This window comes from Lygodium microphyllum, chromosome 19, assembly GCF_053477565.2.
Source record: "Lygodium microphyllum isolate KBCC chromosome 19, Lygodium_microphyllum_v1.1.10, whole genome shotgun sequence".
Taxonomy (NCBI): Eukaryota; Viridiplantae; Streptophyta; class Polypodiopsida; order Schizaeales; family Lygodiaceae; genus Lygodium; species Lygodium microphyllum.
Window position 1 is genome coordinate 121,912,564 of NC_141153.1, and position 7,231 is coordinate 121,919,794.

Here is a 7,231-nt window from a genome sequence, read left to right on the forward strand (position 1 = left end):
CTTGCTACTTTGGTTGTAGCAAGGCCAATAAAAGGCTAGATTGGTTGAAGTTTGAGCTTGATGGATCTGTATGTTTCATCCACCTATTTAAACAACTTGCTAAAAATTTGAAAATGAAGAATGTAAATTCAGGGTTTTGATATCCTATTTGCATGTACTGGTAAGCTAAATCAATTTGACTTGGTATGATACTTCAATCTATTGGATTCCTATCTTGTGGGCAAACTCAACACTAGCATATGTGTTTGGTAAATCTTATTGTTTGAGAGTCTAGATAGCATTTCATATTCCCACAAGAGTATGCATTGATTTGGATGGGCATTACATGTATCCCGATTAGTAAGTATGATACAATATGATTCCATCTCCTCTCTCTCTCCCTCACTCTCTTTCTCTTTCTCTCCCTCAGTGTGTTATTTAGTGCTCAGGCCCTTCCGTTCCAATATGTCCCTTACCTCTTACGATGGGGGGGTTTATATAAGGGAGAGAGGATTATAATTGGGGGGAAGGAATGAGATAGTGGAGGGGGAGTGAGGTAGCACACGTGTGCTCCTCCCCCTATATATATGATCGATGCCGTCCTCTCCTTCATCATTGCGATCTTCGTCAACTCCAGCTCGTCGTCATGATCTCCTCCTTGACCCCCGTCGATTGCCATTTGGCTTCCCCCCCCTCGACGTCCATGCCTTCTCTCTCTTCTCCACATTGACTTTTTCTTTTCCCTTCACGATGGCTTCCTTCCCCCCCTCCGACATCATCTTCCTTCGTCCTTTCCCTTCCCCCCTTGCCACTTGTCATCGGCGACGACAGGGGGAATAAAAAAATTCAATTAATTTAAGGGGGGTGGTTCCTCCACAGCAGGCCATGGCAGGACATTACATCCTCTCCCCCTTAGAGAACTTGAGATGTCCTCATCTCGGAAGAACTAGGGATTGCATTTCTTGACCTGTGGGGGAGGTATCGATCACACATTCGTTGTGACATTCTGATCACTCATAAGCACATGGTCTTTTGAAATAACAACTTATTGTATTTGATATATCTGAGTCTGGATTACAGGAGAAAAGTTTATTACAGTTATATCTTATGAATATCTTCTAGGTTTTTTCTAAGTATCGGATAATTTCCTATAGGCTCTAGATAATTGAAGCTTGTGCAACTTCATTTCTTGTAAGCTTGAGTTCTCTTCAAGTCTTGTTGGGACAGTGGATGTGGATATGTCCAATGTTGTGGCACTAGGAGCATCGGTATTTAGGGTGCTTTGGACATTCCCTTTTGAAATGCCCTAACTCCCTGCAGTAAAAACAACGTGGAGCTTTATCACTTGCGGTCACAAAATTCTTGGCTGTCCTTGGTAGGATTTTCTTCATTAGAACAATTTCCTTAGGATCCTTTTAGCGGATTGAGGTGGTAATTTATCTCAGAAACTCTGTTTTCAGATTGTCTTTTCCTTAGTTTGGGATTGAGCTCCATGGACAATTACGGCTTTGCTTGTAATACTAAAGAATACTTCTAAGCTTCGACATTCTGGTACGACCCAATCCATATTAGTTGAGAAGAAATGACTTAAGAGAAATTCATTGCAAGTTATAATTGTCATTCCTTGCTAGAGTATCTCTAATCATTTGCAAGTTCTAGGCTCAAAATAGATGCAACTCCTATTACTTAGGTTAATTGTAGTTACAAGAGTAAAGTTTATTCCAATACAAGTTGCATTTCATATTGACAAAGTTCCACTACAAAATAGAGACCTTATACCGACGTTTAAAGCGACGAAAATACAAACAACAAAATTTGCCCCCGTCGTCGCAAAAAGCGTCGTTATTGACGACGCCATAGAAACGTCGCTATTGGCGTCGCTATATGCGTCGCATTTTGTGACGCATATAGCGACGCCAATAGCGAAAATGCGACGCATATAGCGACGCCAATAGCGACGCAACCAGTAAATTTGAAATGCGATGCCAATAGCGACGCAACCAGTAAATTTGCGACGCACATCGCGACGCCAATAGCGATGCAAGAAGGAAATTTGCGACGCAAATAGTGACGATAGTAGGAAAAAAAAATTTGTTTCTGCACTACTATATACAAAGCGCTTGCAAACAAAAAGAATGTATACTGAAATCATAAAATTGATACATGAAATAAATACATGATTGCATAAAAAGCGATTGGTACAATCATGACAGGATATCACTGATACATAGAAAATGTCTACATAGATCAGACGACTAAAAAATAAATGTGTGTGAGCTCCAAGGATCCAAGGGCGAGCTACAAATCCTCATCCCCCGAAAGCTTGTTGTCGTATTGCTGCGCATTCGAGGTGTGAAAACCACCCAAAAGTTGTGTGTGTGATTTGATACTTTGTACATATTTAGTTGTTGTGTTTACATTTATTTTCTGCGTATGAGTATAGTGAGGAGGAGTTGGAAGCATAGTGGTGAGCAAGATGAGATGCTTTCAGCCTATGTTGAGCAAGGTCAAGTGGAAAGCAGTTTATCGTGCTACAAACAAATGCAAGATGAAGGTTGTATTCCTTGCAAGGCAATATGACTCCTTAGCCTTCAGGCATGCATAGTAGTCATAGAGAAGATGACATTACTAGAAATTGGACAAGCAAAGGTGACACAAATGCATTGAAGGATGTGTTGGATGATGGGGCTTCACCAAATGCAGCTGATTATGATAACAGAACTGAATTACATCTTGCCGCTAGTGAGGGACATTGCTCAATAGTGGAGTTGCTACTTCAATATAATGCTCTTGTCAATCCAACGGACCGTTGGGATAGAACAAGTGTTATGCAAAATGGCTGATGCAACACTTCAACTTATAGATCATACATATCGGCTTCTTTGCGAGCATTACGGTATGCACGGGAAGTTGAAAAGGTGGAGGCCGCTTTTCTGCGTGTGACATGCTATGAAAAGGAAGAGTGGCTAAAAAGGGGGTTTTTCTGGTTCGGGAAGAAAAGCCAATTTGGGAAGGAAAGGAGAAAAGAAAGGGGCCACTAATCCTGTCGAAAGGAAGCGAAATGGGAGGTCTCTCTGGTTTTTCCTGAGGGCGGAAGGGACGGGAAAAGGGCAGGCACTCTTGGATCTCGAGGGGGGAAAAGGAGCCTTTTCAATCTGGGATGAACTCCATAGAATGCTGAAGGAGGATACCATTCTTTATAAGCCAAAGCTTGGCGAGATCGTCACCACTATCCCTACGATCGGTTTTAATGTGGAGACTGTGGAATACAAAAACATCAGTTTTACTGTTTGGGATGTTGGAAGCCAAGACAAGATTCGCCCTTTGTGGAGGCACGGAATGAACTAAGAAAAAGTTTTTGTTTACTGGCATGGGAGCCGAATTACGTTGAAGCACAAGCTGCTCGATGACACATTCTGAATGGGTTGGGAGTGAGCTTTCTGCCGCCTGACAGGAGACATCGTCGTGATCCAAAGCATCATAAAAGCATGAATAGCTCCACTTTACCATCGAACTCACGGTCCTGTGAGAGCCGGCTCGCTGATCGTCAAACACGTTGGCGACTTGTGCTAGAAGTTCCTGACTGCCAGAGAAAGAGATTGAATCTTTGAGAAGCCCATCCGATGCTTCATAGGTTCTATAATAAAAAAAAAATTCGCAGCAAAAGCACACGAAATTGCGAACGATTGCTTACGGCATTATAGGGGAGGAAGGCTGCAGAGACGAGGCATCGAGAAGAGAGGTCGAAGATTGACGAAGAAGAGGGAAGTAATAAGGATTTAGAAGCTGCAGTTGAGGAAGGACTGGAAATCGAAGACGATGAGTCGAAGAGATCCTTCTGAAACAGCCAATGTTTACATAATGCCACACCTCCACAGGCCAGCGAATTATCGATCATTTGTCATGATTCGAAGAGTCCTTCAAATACATTGTGAGAAACAAAGAGGATCAATCTTGACCAGAAGACACCTTTGCTACTCGCTCTAAAATTAAAATCGGCACTTTACTTACGGGGTTGGGAGTACCGACATTGGGATCCAGTTCTCAAGCTTCTTGCAGAAGCCACATGGCAACACTTGTCTGGGAAGGGAGTTCATGAGTACACTGTACAGAATTAATGGCTCTCAAAGTGCTTCTGTGTGGAGCATCAAAGAAACGGGAGAATCCAAGTTGCAGCGCTACTGAAGAAGGGAGAAGAGATTTTTTATTCCGCTATTCAGAAGGAGCTCGACGGAAGAGAAGGAGAAGACGAAGCCAGATAAGATTCTGGGCCATTTGTATCATGGGTTCTCACAGGAGACTGTCTTTGTGAATGATGACTTGGTTTCCCTCATGCGTTTTCTCTTTTTTATCTTCAATTGCAAGGCAATTTCTGTTTTATACACGTAAAAGGAGAAGACGAAGCCATGCTGTTCCAATGCCTTCTGGAAGTTGAACCACCAGAACCTACATGTTACCTGTTTGGAGTAATTGTGATGATGCTGGAAGTGGTCTACTTGTTGGGTATATGTTGTTCAGAAACAAGCATATGTCCAGCACAACAAGAATTTGGTGGTTAGCACAATGTCTGAATCCTTGCAGTAGCTGTTGGATACATGCACCTTTGGTATATTAAAGGTCAATTTATGGGTTTCATATTCCCTGTTCCATTTATGGGAAAAATGGAGGTTCTGAAGCTTATGTTCGTAGCTTGATTACTCATCTACAAGGTATTGGATAGTTGAGGATATTTGTTGACAGCACTCGGACATGGAATGTGACCTTTAATGGCTGAAAGAACTGAAAGGCAACATATGATAATCCAGGAAAAGGGCAGATTGAAGGCTAACATTTATATATAAAAATGGAAAATTTGAAAACTGTTTATCATGATGGAACTTGAATCAGAAAATTATCCATGTTCATCCATTTTCTTATTCATCGATGAAAACCATACTCTTGAAAATTTCCTTTGAAATGTATAGATGTTCTATGCAAATCAGAGGTTACTCGGGTTTCTTCATCTTGAATCTTGAATCTTGAATTTCTTATTGATAGAAATAAAACAGAGTCCTAACATTATTTCTTCATCTTGCTTATTCATCTGTTTGATCTTTTATCCTGAAATTTATCAAGGACTTCTGAAGTTGTGACATTGCTTTCGAAACCCTTCGACATCTTTGGTGAACCCGACGTGAAAGCGTCGCAGAAATTTCAGGATGGGAGATACTTTAGCCTCTATTTCAACTTCTTCTACAATTCCAGTTGCGTCTACTTCAGCTTCATCAATGACTGCTGCGTCAAGTACTTCAACAGAGGATCTAAAGCAGATTTTGCAGAATATGTCCATGTATACGCAGCTCCAAAATCAGTAGACACAATTGTATATGCAGCAGCAGCAACAATTGCATCAACAGCAGTTGTCTCAGCAAATGCAACTCTATTCAGAGCAGGAGAATGCAAACAGCACGACTAAGGCTATTGAAGCAGTTGAGAATGAGAAGAAGCTATTTGATGGCCGTAATGTTTCAACATATTTGAAGACATATGAGATCAAGATGGGGTTTTTTGGAGTTCCTGCTGGACTTATGAGTAAGTACTTCCTTCGTCTTGTCACACCCGCTTTGAGGGCAAAAGTGACTGATCTTTTTATTCAAAATACACATTGGCAAGATTTTAAGAAGGTCCTAAAAGAAGAATATTTCCTTGAGGACTTTGGTATGGCTACTTGACGGTCATTCCGAGAGTGGGTCTACATGCCAAACAAAGGTCTAGCTGCTTCGGAGTTGATTCGAGAATTTGAGGAGAGGTATAGTCAGCTTGATGCCATTGAACAAAGAGCATTGGATGTTGAAAAAGTTGAGCTTTTCTTGCAAGCTGCAGATCCTGCTCTTCAAGAAGAATTGGGTGAGCTTCTTGAGGATCGCACGAAGCCTATGGGTCTTAAAAGGGATTGGCAGGATGCTCAGGATGCAGTCTCGACTTTGACCAATGGGAGGATATGGAAGACTCGTCTACAGAATGGTTCCATGACACCTACACCATCATCAGCTCCTATGCCTGCTTCTATCCCTATTATTTCTTCTCCTCCTCAGCCAGTTTCTTGGCCTATGCCAGTGCCTACTGTTTCCACTCCACCTATTCCTCCTGTTCCACGACCGATGCCTACACCTTCTGCTCCAAAACCATCCGCTCCATCGGTGCCTACCTCTCTTGATGACATAATCAAAGGCATAACAGATTTGACATTGGAGTCAGTCAAAGCGGAGTTGGTGGGAAAGTTGAAAGAGCAGTTTGCTTCGACTGCGTCTACTACTTCTTCTAGTGCTCCTACTGCACCTAGGAGTGCTCCTAGTGCACCTAGGAGAGATCGGAGATGTATTTGGTGTGATAGTACGGACCATCAGCATTGCAGGGATTGTGAATCTTTTCAGGATACAAGGAGGCAGAATTTGGTATATTGGGGACAAGATGGTAAGATTTGGTTGACTGAGACAGGAGCTCCACTTGCTACCAACTTTGGTAAAGGTGGAATGAAGAAGTTAGTGGATGATATGGCTGTGCGTACTTCTTATGTGACAGCTAGAGGTGATGCTTCTGCATATGGAGTCCAGATTGAGAAGGGATTAGAGACTCAGTCAGCACTATGGACTTATACTATGGAGACTGCAAATAAGGGAAAAATTCAGCAAACTGTTTTGACTAGTGCAAGCTCTAGCATCAAATCAGAGACAGGTTGGGACTCACCTGTTGACAGGTACTCTATTTATGCTTATTTGGCTAAGTCTCAGGGTGCAGATGTACTTGTTGAGGAGAAGTGTAAGAGAGATGAAGAAAATCCAAGTGCAGCTAAGAAGACTAGAGGGGGTGAGTTTGTTACTCCACCTACTGCAGGACCACCGTCTTCAAGACCAGGGTCAGATCGACAGATGGAAGATGCTCAAAAGAGAGAAAAGAGGCAAGAGCCTAGAGAGAGAAAGCAGCCAGGGTTTAGATTGATGTCCGATATTGAGACATCTACAGACATGAAGAAAATCTTTAATGATAAGATACTTGGCAGTGAGGTGACTTTCACTATTTCTGAGATTTTGGGCATCTCAAAAAGAGAGTTTTAGGATCAATTTCAGGAGGTTTTGAAGAGGAAAAGACATGCATTGTCTACCACTGATACACAGGGAGTTTTGATTGGGGAGTTGGATGAGGATGAGGATGAGGTTATGGTTGAGAGTGCTTCTGTTTTTCCGCAGGTAGAGAAGAGGGTTTAGCCTATGCA